General features: G+C 48.0%; 14 non-coding genes across 14 annotated transcripts; all 14 read right to left on the reverse strand.

The window, feature by feature from the left end:
- Positions 1 to 487: 487 nt before the first annotated feature.
- On the reverse strand, positions 488 to 560 carry trnap-agg (transfer RNA proline (anticodon AGG)). The gene has a single exon. It is a non-coding gene; the product is annotated as a tRNA-Pro (tRNA).
- Positions 561 to 831: 271 nt separating this feature from the next.
- trnap-ugg (transfer RNA proline (anticodon UGG)) lies at positions 832 to 903 on the reverse strand. Its single transcript has one exon. It is a non-coding gene; the product is annotated as a tRNA-Pro (tRNA).
- Positions 904 to 1180: 277 nt separating this feature from the next.
- trnap-ugg (transfer RNA proline (anticodon UGG)) lies at positions 1181 to 1252 on the reverse strand. Its single transcript has one exon. It is a non-coding gene; the product is annotated as a tRNA-Pro (tRNA).
- Positions 1253 to 1972: 720 nt separating this feature from the next.
- trnap-agg (transfer RNA proline (anticodon AGG)) lies at positions 1973 to 2044 on the reverse strand. The gene has a single exon. It is a non-coding gene; the product is annotated as a tRNA-Pro (tRNA).
- A 616-nt stretch (positions 2045 to 2660) lies between these two features.
- Positions 2661 to 2732, reverse strand: trnap-agg (transfer RNA proline (anticodon AGG)). Its single transcript has one exon. It is a non-coding gene; the product is annotated as a tRNA-Pro (tRNA).
- An 827-nt stretch (positions 2733 to 3559) lies between these two features.
- Positions 3560 to 3631, reverse strand: trnap-cgg (transfer RNA proline (anticodon CGG)). Its single transcript has one exon. It is a non-coding gene; the product is annotated as a tRNA-Pro (tRNA).
- A 1567-nt stretch (positions 3632 to 5198) lies between these two features.
- On the reverse strand, positions 5199 to 5270 carry trnap-agg (transfer RNA proline (anticodon AGG)). The gene has a single exon. It is a non-coding gene; the product is annotated as a tRNA-Pro (tRNA).
- A 271-nt stretch (positions 5271 to 5541) lies between these two features.
- Positions 5542 to 5613, reverse strand: trnap-ugg (transfer RNA proline (anticodon UGG)). The gene has a single exon. It is a non-coding gene; the product is annotated as a tRNA-Pro (tRNA).
- A 378-nt stretch (positions 5614 to 5991) lies between these two features.
- Positions 5992 to 6063, reverse strand: trnap-ugg (transfer RNA proline (anticodon UGG)). Its single transcript has one exon. It is a non-coding gene; the product is annotated as a tRNA-Pro (tRNA).
- Positions 6064 to 6539: 476 nt separating this feature from the next.
- Positions 6540 to 6611, reverse strand: trnap-agg (transfer RNA proline (anticodon AGG)). The gene has a single exon. It is a non-coding gene; the product is annotated as a tRNA-Pro (tRNA).
- Positions 6612 to 10887: 4276 nt separating this feature from the next.
- On the reverse strand, positions 10888 to 10959 carry trnap-agg (transfer RNA proline (anticodon AGG)). Its single transcript has one exon. It is a non-coding gene; the product is annotated as a tRNA-Pro (tRNA).
- A 1064-nt stretch (positions 10960 to 12023) lies between these two features.
- Positions 12024 to 12095, reverse strand: trnap-agg (transfer RNA proline (anticodon AGG)). The gene has a single exon. It is a non-coding gene; the product is annotated as a tRNA-Pro (tRNA).
- Positions 12096 to 12366: 271 nt separating this feature from the next.
- trnap-agg (transfer RNA proline (anticodon AGG)) lies at positions 12367 to 12438 on the reverse strand. The gene has a single exon. It is a non-coding gene; the product is annotated as a tRNA-Pro (tRNA).
- A 742-nt stretch (positions 12439 to 13180) lies between these two features.
- On the reverse strand, positions 13181 to 13252 carry trnap-agg (transfer RNA proline (anticodon AGG)). The gene has a single exon. It is a non-coding gene; the product is annotated as a tRNA-Pro (tRNA).
- Positions 13253 to 13338: the final 86 nt, after the last annotated feature.

Raw genomic sequence — 13338 nt, forward strand, 5'->3', positions numbered from 1 at the left:
TGGTTGCTGCTTTGATCGATTTTTTGTCACAAAACATGCTTAGACAAAAAGAGAAACATCCGCAGCAAATCACGCCGAGCTACACTGGGTAAAGTACTGATCTGGGATTAGAACAGGAGCCCTCTTCACTAAATAACCTCCTTCAACAACCAACTGAAATGGGCTCATCCGAGATCCCGCACCCTAAGCTGGAATCATGTTCTAACAACGAGCCATGTTCTGGTTGCTGCTTTCATCGATTTGTTGTCACAAAACATGCTTAAACAAAAGCTCCCTGCACCCTAAGCGAGAATCATACCACGAGACCAATGAGCCATGTTCTGGTTGCTGCTTTGATCGATTTGTTGTCAGAAAAAATGCTTAGACAAAAAGAGCTGGAGGAACTTCTGCAGCAAATCACCCCGATCTACGTTGGGTAAAGGACTGATTTGGGAATAGAACAGGAGCCTTCTTTGCCAGGTTACCTCCTTCTACAGCATACTATAATGGGCTCGTCCGGGATTTGAACCCGGGACCTCTCGCACCCTAAGCGAGGAATCATACCCCTAGACCAACGAGCCACTTTCTAGTTGTTTCTTCGATTGATCGATTTGTTGTCACAAAACATGCTTAGACAAAGGTTCACTGCACCCTAAGCGAGATTCATACCACGAGACCAACGAGCCATGCTCTGGTTGCTGCTTTGATCGATTTGTTGTCACAAAACATGCTTAGACAAAAAGAAAAACTTCTGCAGCAAATCGCCCCGATCTACGATGGGTAAAGGACTGATTTGGGAATAGAACAGGAGCCCTCTTTGCCAGGTTACCTCCTTCTACAGCATACTGTAAAGGGCTCGTCCGGGATTTGAACCCAGGACCTCTCGCACCCAAAGCGAGAATCATACCCCTAGACCAACGAGCCATGTTGTAGTTGCTGCTTCGATTGATCGCCTTGTTGTCACAAAACATGCTTAGACAAAGGCTCCCTGCACCCTAAGCGAGAATCATACCCCTAGACCAACGAGCCATGTTCTGGTTGCTACTTTGATCGATTTGTTGTCACAAAACATGCTTGGACAAAAAGAGCTGGAGAAATTTCCGCAGCAAATCACGCCGATCTACGTTGGGTAAAGGACTGATTTGGGGATAGAACAGGAGCCCTCTTTGCCAGGCAACCTCTTTCAACAGCATACTGTAAGGGGCTCGTCCGGGATTTGAACCCGGGACCTCTCGCACCCAAAGCGAGAATCATACCCCTAGACCAACGAGCCATGTTGTAGTTGCTGCTTCGATTGATCGCCTTGTTGTCACAAAACATGCTTAGACAAAGGCTCCCTGCACCCTACGCGAGAATCATACCCCTAGACCAACAAGCCATGTTCTGGTTGCTGCTTTGATCGATTTGTTGTCACAAAACATGCTTAGACAAAGGCTCCCTGCACCCTAAGCGAGAATCATACCCCTAGACCAACGAGCCATGTTCTGGTTGCTGCTTTGATCGATTTGTTGTCACAAAACATGCTTGGACAAAAAGAGCTGGAGAAATTTCCGCAGCAAATCACGCCGATCTACGTTGGGTAAAGGACTGATTTGGGGATAGAACAGGAGCCCTCTTTGCCAGGTTACCTCTTTCAACAGCATACTGTAAGGGGCTCGTCCGGGATTTGAACCCGGGACCTCTCGCACCCTATGCAAGAATCATACCCCTAGACCAACGAGCCACTTTCTAGTTGTTTCTTCGATTGATCGATTTGTTGTCACAAAACATGCTTACACAAAGGCTCCCTGCACCCTAAGCGAGATTCATACCACGAGACCAACGAGCCATTTCTGGTTGCTGCTTTGATCGATTTGTCGTCACAAAACATGCTTAGACAAAAAGAAAAACTTCTGCAGCAAATCGCCCCGATCTACGATGGGTAAAGGACTGATTTGGGAATAGAACAGGAGCCCTCTTTGCCAGGTTACCTCCTTCTACAGCATACTGTAATGGGCTCGTCCGGGATTCGAACCCGGGACCTCTCGCACCCTAAGCGAGAATCATACCCCTAGACCAACGAGCCATGTTGTAGTTGCTGCTTCGATTGATCGATTTGTTGCCACAAAACATGCTTAGACAAATAGAGAACCTTCCGCAGCAAATCACCCCGATCTACGTTGGGTAAAGGACTGATTTGTGAATAGAACAGGAGACCTCTTTGCCATGTTACCTCCTTCACCAGCATACTGTAATGGGCTCGTCCGGGATTTGAACGCCGGACCTCTCGCACCCTAAGCGAGAATCATACCCCTAGACCAACAAGCCATGTTCTGGTTGCTGCTTTGATCGATTTGTTGTCACAAAACATGCTTAGACAAAGCCTCCCTGCACCCTAAGCGAGAATCATACCCCTAGACCAACGAGCCATGTTGTAGTTGCTGCTTTGATCGATTTGTTGTCACAAAACATGCTTAGACAAAGCCTCCCTGCACCCTAAGCGAGAATCATACCCCTAGACCAACGAGCCATGTTCTGGTTGCTGCTTTGATCGATTTGTTGTCACAAAACATGCTTGGACAAAAAGAGCTGGAGAAACTTCCGCAGCAAATCACGCCGATCTACGTTGGGTAAAGGACTGATTTGGGGATAGAACAGGAGCCCTCTTTGCCAGGTTACCTCTTTCAACAGCATACTGTAAGGGGCTCGTCCGGGATTTGAACCCGGGACCTCTCGCACCCTAAGCGAGAATCATACCCCTAGACCAACGAGCCACTTTCTAGTTGTTTCTTCGATTGATCGATTTGTTGTCACAAAACATGCTTACACAAAGGCTCCCTGCACCCTAAGCGAGATTCATACCACGAGACCAACGAGCCATGCTCTGGTTGCTGCTTTGATCGATTTGTTGTCACAAAACATGCTTAGACAAAAAGAAAAACTTCTGCAGCAAATCGCCCCGATCTACAATGGGTAAAGGACTGATTTGGGAATAGAACAGGAGTCCTCTTTGCCATGTTACCTCCTTCAACAGCATACTGTAATGGGCTCGTCCGGGATTTGAACCCAGGACCTCTGGCACCCTAAGCGAGAATCATACCCCTAGACCAACGAGCCATGTTTTGGTTGCTGCTTTGATTGATTTGTTGTCAAAAAAAAATGCTTAGACAAAGGCTCCCTGCAGCCTAAGCGAGAATCATACCCCTTGACCAACGAGCAATGTTATAGTTGCTGCTTCGATTGATCGATTTGTTGTAACAAAACATGCTTAGACAAAGGCTCCCTGCACCCAAAGCGAGAATCATACCCCTTGACCAACGAGCCATGTTCTAGTTGCTGCTTCGATTGATCGATTTGTTGTCACAAAACATGCTTAAACAAAGGCTCCCTGCACCCTAAGCGAGAATCATACCACGAGACCAACGAGCAATGTATTGGTTGCTGCTTTGATCGATTTGTTGTCACAAAACATGCGTAAACAAAAAGAGCTGGAAAAACTTCACAAGCAAATCACCCCAATCTACGTTGGGTAAAGGACTGATCTGGGATTAGAACAGGAGCCCTCTTCGCCAAGTAACCTCCTTTAACAACATACTGTAAAGGGCTCGTCCGGGATTCGAACCCGGGACCTCTCGCACCCGAAGCGAGAATCATACCTCTAGACCAACGAGCCATGCTCTGGTTGCTGCTTTGATCGATTTGTTGTCACAAAACATGCTTAGACAAAGGCTCCCTGCACCCTAAGCGAGAATCATACCCCTAGACCAACGAGCCATGTTCTGGTTGCTGCTTTGATCGATTTTTTGTCACAAAACATGCTTAGACAAAAAGAGAAACATCCGCAGCAAATCACGCCGAGCTACACTGGGTAAAGTACTGATCTGGGATTAGAACAGGAGCCCTCTTCACTAAATAACCTCCTTCAACAACCAACTGAAATGGGCTCATCCGAGATCCCGCACCCTAAGCTAGAATCATGTTCTACCAACGAGCCATGTTCTGGTTGCTGCTTTCATCGATTTGTTGTCACAAAACATGCTTAGACAAAGGCTCCCTGCACCCTAAGCGAGAATCATACCACGAGACCAACGAGCCATGTTCTGGTTGCTGCTTTCATCGATTTGTTGTCACAAAACATGCTTAAACAAAGGCTCCCTGCACCCTAAGCGAGAATCATACCACGAGACCAACGAGCAATGTATTGGTTGCTGCTTTGATCGATTTGTTGTCACAAAACATGCGTAAACAAAAAGAGCTGGAAAGACTTCTGCAGCAAATCACCCCAATCTACGTTGGGTAAAGGACTGATCTGGGATTAGAACAGGAACCCTCTTCACCAAGTAACCTCCTTCAACAACATACTGTAAAGGGCTCGTCCGGGATTTGAACCCTAGACCTCTCGCACCCGAAGCGCGAATCATACCCCTAGACCATCGAGCCATGCTCTGGTTGCTGCTTTGATCGATTTGTTGTCACAAAACATGCTTAAACAAAGGCTCCCTGCACCCGAAGCGAGAATCATACCCCTAGACCAACGAGCCATGCCCTGGTTGCTGCTTTGATCGATTTGTTGTCACAAAACATGCTTAGACAAAGGCTCCCTGCACCCAAAGCGAGAATCATACACCTTGACCAACGAGCCATGTTCTAGTTGCTGCTTCGATTGATCGATTTGTTGTCACAAAACATGCTTACACAAAGGCTTCCTGCACCCTAAGCAAAAATCATACCACGAGACCAACGAGCCATGTTCTGGTTGCTGCTTTGATCGATTTTTTGTCACAAAACATGCTTAGACAAAAAGAGAAACATCCGCAGCAAATCACGCCGAGCTACACTGGGTAAAGTACTGATCTGGGATTAGAACAGGAGCCCTCTTCACTAAATAACCTCCTTCAACAACCAACTGAAATGGGCTCATCCGAGATCCCGCACCCTAAGCTGGAATCATGTTCTACCAACGAGCCATGTTCTGGTTGCTGCTTTCATCGATTTGTTGTCACAAAACATGCTTAAACAAAAGCTCCCTGCACCCTAAGCGAGAATCATACCACGAGACCAATGAGCCATGTTCTGGTTGCTGCTTTGATCGATTTGTTGTCAGAAAAAATGCTTAGACAAAAAGAGCTGGAGGAACTTCTGCAGCAAATCACCCCGATCTACGTTGGGTAAAGGACTGATTTGGGAATAGAACAGGAGCCTTCTTTGACAGGTTACCTCCTTCTACAGCATACTATAATGGGCTCGTCCGGGATTTGAACCCGGGACCTCTCGCACCCTAAGCGAGAATCATACCCCTAGACCAACGAGCCACTTTCTAGTTGTTTCTTCGATTGATCGATTTGTTGTCACAAAACATGCTTAGACAAAGGTTCACTGCACCCTAAGCGAGATTCATACCACGAGACCAACGAGCCATGCTCTGGTTGCTGCTTTGATCGATTTGTTGTCACAAAACATGCTTAGACAAAAAGAAAAACTTCTGCAGCAAATCGCCCCGATCTACGATGGGTAAAGGACTGATTTGGGAATAGAACAGGAGCCCTCTTTGCCAGGTTACCTCCTTCTACAGCATACTGTAAAGGGCTCGTCCGGGATTTGAACCCGGGACCTCTCGCACCCAAAGCGAGAATCATACCCCTAGACCAACGAGCCATGTTGTAGTTGCTGCTTCGATTCATCGCCTTGTTGTCACAAAACATGCTTAGACAAAGGCTCCCTGCACCCTAAGCGAGAATCATACCCCTAGACCAACAAGCCATGTTCTGGTTGCTGCTTTGATCGATTTGTTGTCACAAAACATGCTTAGACAAAGGCTCCCTGCACCCTAAGCGAGAATCATACCCCTAGACCAACGAGCCATGTTCTGGTTGCTGCTTTGATCGATTTGTTGTCACAAAACATGCTTGGACAAAAAGAGCTGGAGAAATTTCCGCAGCAATTCACGTCGATCTACGTTGGGTAAAGGACTGATTTGGGGATAGAACAGGAGCCCTCTTTGCCAGGCAACCTCTTTCAACAGCATACTGTAAGGGGCTCGTCCGGGATTTGAACCCGGGACCTCTCGCACCCAAAGCGAGAATCATACCCCTAGACCAACGAGCCATGTTGTAGTTGCTGCTTCGATTGATCGCCTTGTTGTCACAAAACATCCTTAGACAAAGGCTCCCTGCACCCTAAGCGAGAATCATACCCCTAGACCAACAAGCCATGTTCTGGTTGCTGCTTTGATCGATTTGTTGTCACAAAACATGCTTAGACAAAGGCTCCCTGCACCCTAAGCGAGAATCATACCACTAGACCAACGAGCCACTTTCTAGTTGTTTCTTCGATTGATCGATTTGTTGTCACAAAACATGCTTACACAAAGGCTCCCTGCACCCTAAGCGAGATTCATACCACGAGACCAACGAGCCATTTCTGGTTGCTGCTTTGATCGATTTGTCGTCACAAAACATGCTTAGACAAAAAGAAAAACTTCTGCAGCAAATCGCCCCGATCTACGATGGGTAAAGGACTGATTTGGGAATAGAACAGGAGCCCTCTTTGCCAGGTTACCTCCTTCTACAGCATACTGTAATGGGCTCGTCCGGGATTTGAACCCGGGACCTCTCGCACCCTAAGCGAGAATCATACCCCTAGACCAACGAGCCATGTTGTAGTTGCTGCTTCGATTGATCGATTTGTTGCCACAAAACATGCTTAGACAAATAGAGAACCTTCCGCAGCAAATCACCCCGATCTACGTTGGGTAAAGGACTGATTTGTGAATAGAACAGGAGACCTCTTTGCCATGTTACCTCCTTCACCAGCATACTGTAATGGGCTCGTCCGGGATTTGAACCCCGGACCTCTCGCACCCTAAGCGAGAATCATACCCCTAGACCAACAAGCCATGTTCTGGTTGCTGCTTTGATCGATTTGTTGTCACAAAACATGCTTAGACAAAGCCTCCCTGCACCCTAAGCGAGAATCATACCCCTAGACCAACGAGCCATGTTGTAGTTGCTGCTTTGATCGATTTGTTGTCACAAAACATGCTTAGACAAAGCCTCCCTGCACCCTAAGCGAGAATCATACCCCTAGACCAACAAGCCATGTTCTGGTTGCTGCTTTGATCAATTTGTTGTCACAAAACATGCTTAGACAAAGGCTCCCTGCACCCTAAGCGAGAATCATACCCCTAGACCAACGAGCCATGTTGTAGTTGCTGCTTCGATTGATCGCCTTGTTGTCATAAAACATGCTTAGACAAAGGTTCCCTGCACCCTAAGCGAGATTCATACCACGAGACCAACGAGCCATGCTCTGGTTGCTGCTTTGATCGATTTGTTGTCACAAAACATGCTTAGACAAAAAGAAAAACTTCTGCAGCAAATCGCCCCGATCTACGATGGGTAAAGGACTGATTTGGGAATAGAACAGGAGCCCTCTTTGCCAGGTTACCTCCTTCTACAGCATACTGTAAAAGGCTCGTCACGGATTTGAACCTTGGACCTCTCCCACCCAAACCGAGAACCATACCCCTAGACCAACGAGCCATGTTCTAGTTCCTGCTTCGATTGATCGATTTGTTGCCACAAAACATGCTTAGACAAATAGAGAAACTTCCGCAGCAAATCACCCCGATCTACGTTGGGTAAAGGACTGATTTGTGAATATCAGAAAGGGATTTATTCGCCATGAAAGTTTGCACAGACAAGGAATTTGCTTTGGCAGGAAGGTGCATACAATAAACATATACCTAAAATTTAAATATGTGGACTAACTATACAAAGGGTACATAAACTAGCAGTACTAAGTGGGATAAATATAAGTTGCCGTAAATTACAATATAAAAATACAAAAATACAAATATTACAAAAAATACAAATGTACAAGATACCATGTTGTGGTGCAGTGCAAAAGCAGTGTGTTTTAAGCAATAAGTCATTTGAGTCAGTGTGGTCCCTTGGCCTTGTTGAAGAGGCCAACAGCGGAAGGGAAGAAACTGTTTTTGTGGCGTGAGGTATTGGTCCTGATGGACCGCAGCCTTCTGCCGGAGGGGAGTGACTGAAACAGGGAGTGTCCAGGGTGGGAGGAGTCGGCCACAATCTTCCTCGCTCGCCTCAGGGTCCTCGAGGTGTGCAGGTCCTCGAGGGTAGGCAGATTGCAGCCAATCACCTTCTCAGCAGTACGGATGATACGCTGCAGTCTGCTCTTGTCCTTGGCAGTGGCAGCAGCGTACCAGACGGTGATGGAGGAGGTGAGGATGGACTCAATGATGGCTGAGTAGAAGTGCACCATCATTGTCTTTGGCAGGTTGAACTTCTTCAGCTGCCGAAGGAAGTACATCCTCTGTTGTGCTTTCTTGATGAGGGAGCTGATGTTCAGTTCCCACTTGAGGTCCTGGGAGAGGATAGTGCCCAGGAAGCGGAAGGACTCCACAGTGTTGACTGGGGAGTCACACAGGGTGATGGGGGTGAGTGGGGCTGTGTTCCTCCTGAAGTCCACAACCATCTCCACTGTCTTAAGAGCATTGAGCTCTAAGTTGTTCTGGCTGCACCAGGTCACCAGGTTGGCCGCTTCCCACCTATAATCAGACTCGTCTCCACCAGAGATGAGCCCAATAAGGGTGGTGTCGTCCGCAAACTTCAGGAGTTTGACGGACGGATGACTGGAGGTGCAACTGTTGGTGTACAGGGAGAAGAGCAGAGGAGAAAGGACGCAGCCCTGAGGTGATCCGGTGCTGATGGACCGGGAGTCAGAGACTTGTGTTCCCAGCTTAACGCACTGCTTCCTGTCAGACAGGAAGTCTGTGATCCACCTGCAGGTGGAATCAGGCACGTTCAGCTGGGAGAGCTTGTCCTGAAGCAGGGCGGGGATGATGGTGTTGAAGGCAGAGCTGAAGTCCACAAACAGGATCCTGGCATAGGATGCTGGGGAGTCCAGGTGCTGTAGGGTGAAGTGGAGGGCCATGTTAACTGCATCGTCCACAGACCTGTTGGCTCTGTAGGCAAACTGCAGGGGGTCCAGTAGAGGGTCAGTGATGGATTTAAGGTGTGCCAGCACCAGGCGCTCGAAAGACTTCATTACCACAGAGGTCAGGGCGACGGGTCTGTAGTCATTATGTCCTGTTGGCCTTGGCTTTTTGGGCACAGGGATGATGGTGGAGGACTTGAGACAGGCTGGCACATGGCATGTCTCAAGGGAGGTGTTAAAGATGTGGGTAAACACCGGAGACAGCTGGTCAGCGCAGTGCTTGAGGGTGGCTGGAGAGACAGAGTCCGGCCCAGCTGCTTTGCGGGGGTTCTGCCTCTTGAAAAGTCTGTTAACTTCACCCTCCTGAATGGAGAGAGTCGTCACTGTAGAGGGGGGGAGGTGGGAGGCCTCCTGGGTGGGAAGGGGTAGTTCAAGACTGTCCAATTGTCTTTCAAATCTGCAGTAGAACTCATTCAGGTCGTTGGCCAGGCGGGAGTCGTTAGTGGAGTGGGGGGCTCTGGGCTTGTAGTTGGTAATTTGCCTGAGCCCTCTCCAGACAGAAGCAGAGTCGTTTGCAGAGAATTGGTGTTTTAGCCTCTCTGAGTACAGTCGTTTAGCCTCCCTCACCGCCTTGCTAAACCTGTTCTTTGACTCCTTGAAACTGTCTTTGTCCCCACTCCTAAACGCGGCCTCTTTCTCTGACCTCAACCTTCTGAGTTTAGCTGTAAACCAGGGTTTGTCGTTGTTGTAGCTTACCCTGGTGCGTGTTGGTATACAGCAGTCCTCACAGAAGCTGATGTATGATGTCACAGCCTCTGTGAGCTCATCCAGACTATTGGTAGCAGTCGTGAACATGTCCCAGTCAGTGCAGTCCAAGCACGCCCGCAGATCCTCCATAGCTTCACTGGTCCACTGTTTTGATGTCCTCACAGCAGGCTTACAGCGCTTTAGCTTCTGCCTGTATGCAGGAATCAGGTGGACCATGGCGTGGTCAGAGTGACCCAGTGCTGCTCGGGGGACCGCATGGTATGCTTTGCTGATTGTAGAGTAGCAGTGATCCAGGGTGTTTCCTTCTCTGGTAGGGGATTTGATGAATTGTCTATATTTTGGGAGTTCTTGAGTGAGATTGCCTTTGTTAAAGTCGCCTAGCACAATAACCAAGGAATCCGGATTTTCATGCTCCACACTCAGTATCTGGCTGGCGAGCACACGTTGAGCCTCGTTAACGCTAGCCTGCGGAGGCATGTAGACGCCAACCAGAATGAATGATGCAAACTCTCGTGGCGAGTAAAAAGATCTACAGTTAATAAAAAATGATTCCAGATCAGGAGAACAGTGCTGCAGAATCACTGTCACATCTAAACACCAGCCACTGTTAATGTAAAAACAAATACCACCGCCTTTCGTTTTGCCAGAGAGCACAGGGTTACGATCCGCTCTCAGCAGTTTGAAACCTGCTAGCTGTAGCGCAGAGTCTGGGATCAGTTCACTCAGCCATGTCTCCGTAAAGCACAAAACGGAAGATGAATGAAAGTCTCTGTTTTTCCACACCAGTAGCTGAAGTTCATCCAGTTTGTTGCTCAGTGAACGCACGTTGGAGAGAAATATCCCCGGTAACGCTGTGCGTGCCCCACGCCGACGGAGTCGCACCAGAGCACCGGCTCGTTTGCCTCTCCTACGGCGCTTCGCTGCTAGGACAAAGCCGAGGGTGGCTTTGACTATAATTCCCACTAATTCCGCCGCTGGAAGCAGAAAAGTGGGAAATAAATCCACAGGAGTTGTAGTCCTGATGTTTAGAAGTACTTCTCTAGTTAGAGAACCCCGGAAATCTTGGCAGAACACTGAATTAACAGACAAAACAAGACAAAAAAGAGCACACCTAACGACCGAGGCAGCCATCATCGGCGCCATCTATATAGAACAGGAGCCCTCTTTGCCATGTTACCTCCTTCAACAGCATACTATAATGGGCTCGTCCGGGATTTGAACCCGGGACCTCTCGCACCCTAAGCGAGAATCATACCCCTAGACCAACGAGCCATGTTGTAGTTGCTGCTTCAATTGATCGCCTTGTTGTCACAAAACATGCTTAGACAAAGGTTCCCTGCACCCTAAGCGAGATTCATACCACGAGACCAACGAGCCATGCTCTGGTTGCTGCTTTGATCGATTTGTTGTCACAAAACATGCTTAGACAAAAAGAAAAACTTCTGCAGCAAATCGCCCCGATCTACAATGGGTAAAGGAATGATTTGGGAATAGAACAGGAGCCCTCTTTGCCAGGTTACCTCCTTCTACAGCATACTGTAAAGGGCTCGTCCGGGATTTGAACCCGAGACCTCTCACACCCAAAGCGAGAATCATACCCCTAGACCAACGAGCCATGTTGTAGTTGCTGCTTCGATTGATCGATTTGTTGCCACAAAACATGCTTAGACAAATAGAGAAACTTCCGCAGCAAATCACCCCGATCTACGTTGGGTAAAGGACTGATTTGTGAATAGAACAGGAGCCCTCTTTGCCATGTTACCTCCTTCACCAGCATACTGTAATGGGCTCGTTCGGGATTTGAACCCAGGACCTCTCGCACCCTAAGCGAGAATCATACCCCTAGACCAACAAGCCATGTTCTGGTTGCTGCTTTGATCGATTTGTTGTCACAAAACATGCTTAGACAAAGGCTCCCTGCACCCTAAGCGAGAATCATACCCCTAGACCAACGAGCCATGTTGTAGTTGCTGCTTCGATTGATCGCCTTGTTGTCACAAAACATGCTTAGACAAAGGCTCCCTGCACCCTAAGCGAGAATCATACCCCTAGACCAACAAGCCATGTTCTGGTTGCTGCTTTGATCGATTTGTTGTCACAAAACATGCTTAGACAAAGGCTCCCTGCACCCTAAGCGAGAATCATACCCCTAGACCAACGAGCCATGTTCTGGTTGCTGCTTTGATCGATTTGTTGTCACAAAACATGCTTGGACAAAAAGAGCTGGAGAAACTTCCGCAGCAAATCACGCCGATCTACGTTGGTTAAAGGACTGATTTGGGGATAGAACAGGAGCCCTCTTTGCCAGGTTACCTCTTTCAACAGCATACTGTAAGGGGCTCATCCGGGATTTGAACCCAGGACCTCTCGCACCCTAAGCGAGAATCATACCCCTAGACCAACGAGCCACTTTCTAGTTGTTTCTTCGATTGATCGATTTGTTGTCACAAAACATGCTTACACAAAGGCTCCCTGCACCCTCAGCGAGATTCATACCACGAGACCAACGAGCCATGCTCTGGTTGCTGCTTTGATCGATTTGTTGTCACAAAACATGCTTAGACAAAAAGAAAAACTTCTGCAGCATATCGCCCCGATCTACGATGGGTAAAGGACTGATTTGGGAATAGAACAGGAGCCCTCTTTGCAAGGTTACCTCCTTCTACAGCATACTGTAAAGGGCTCGTCCGGGATTTGAACCCGGGACCTCTCGCACCCTAAGCGAGAATCATACCCCTAGACCAACGAGCCATGTTCTAGTTGCTGCTTCGATTGATCGATTTGTTGTCACAAAACATGCTTACACAAAGGCTTCCTGCACCCGAAGCAAAAATCATACCACGAGACCAACGAGCCATGTTCTGGTTGCTGCTTTGATCGATTTTTTGTCACAAAACATGCTTAGACAAAAAGAGCTGGAGGAACTTCTGCAGCAAATCACCCCGATCTACGTTGGGTAAAGGACTGATCTGGGATTAGAACAGGAGCCCTCTTCACTAAATAACCTCCTTCAACAACCTACTGTAGTGGGCTCATCCGAGATCCCGCACCCTAAGCTAGAATCATACCCCTAGACCAACGAGCCATGTTCTAGTTGCTGCTTCGATTGATCGATTTGTTGTCACAAAACATGCTAAAACAAATAGAGAAACTTCTACAGCAAATCACCCCGATCTACGTTGGGTAAAGGAATGATTTGGGAATAGAACAGGTGCCCTCTTTGCCACATTACCTCCTTCAACAGTATACTGCAATGGGCTCGTACGGGATTTGTACCCCGGACCTCTCGCACCTTAAGCGAGAATCATACCCCTAGACCAACGAGCCATGCTCTGGTTGCTGCTTTGATAGATTTGTTGTAACCAAACATGCTTAGACAAAAAGAGAAATTTCCAAAGCAAATCACGCCGATCTACATTGGGTAAAGGACTGATTTGGGAATAGAACAGGAGCCCTCTTTGCAAGGTTACCTCCTTCTACAGCATACTGTAAAGGGCTCGTCCGGGATTTGAACCCGGGACCTCTCGCACCCTAAGCGAGAATCATACCCCTAGACCAACGAGCCATGTTCTAGTTGCTGCTTCGATTGATCGATTTGTTGTCACAAAACATGCTTACACAAAGGCTTCCTGCACCCTAAGCAAAAATCAT

The sequence above is a fragment of the Osmerus mordax genome, chromosome 25, assembly GCF_038355195.1.
Source record: "Osmerus mordax isolate fOsmMor3 chromosome 25, fOsmMor3.pri, whole genome shotgun sequence".
NCBI classification, from domain to species: domain Eukaryota; kingdom Metazoa; phylum Chordata; class Actinopteri; order Osmeriformes; family Osmeridae; genus Osmerus; species Osmerus mordax.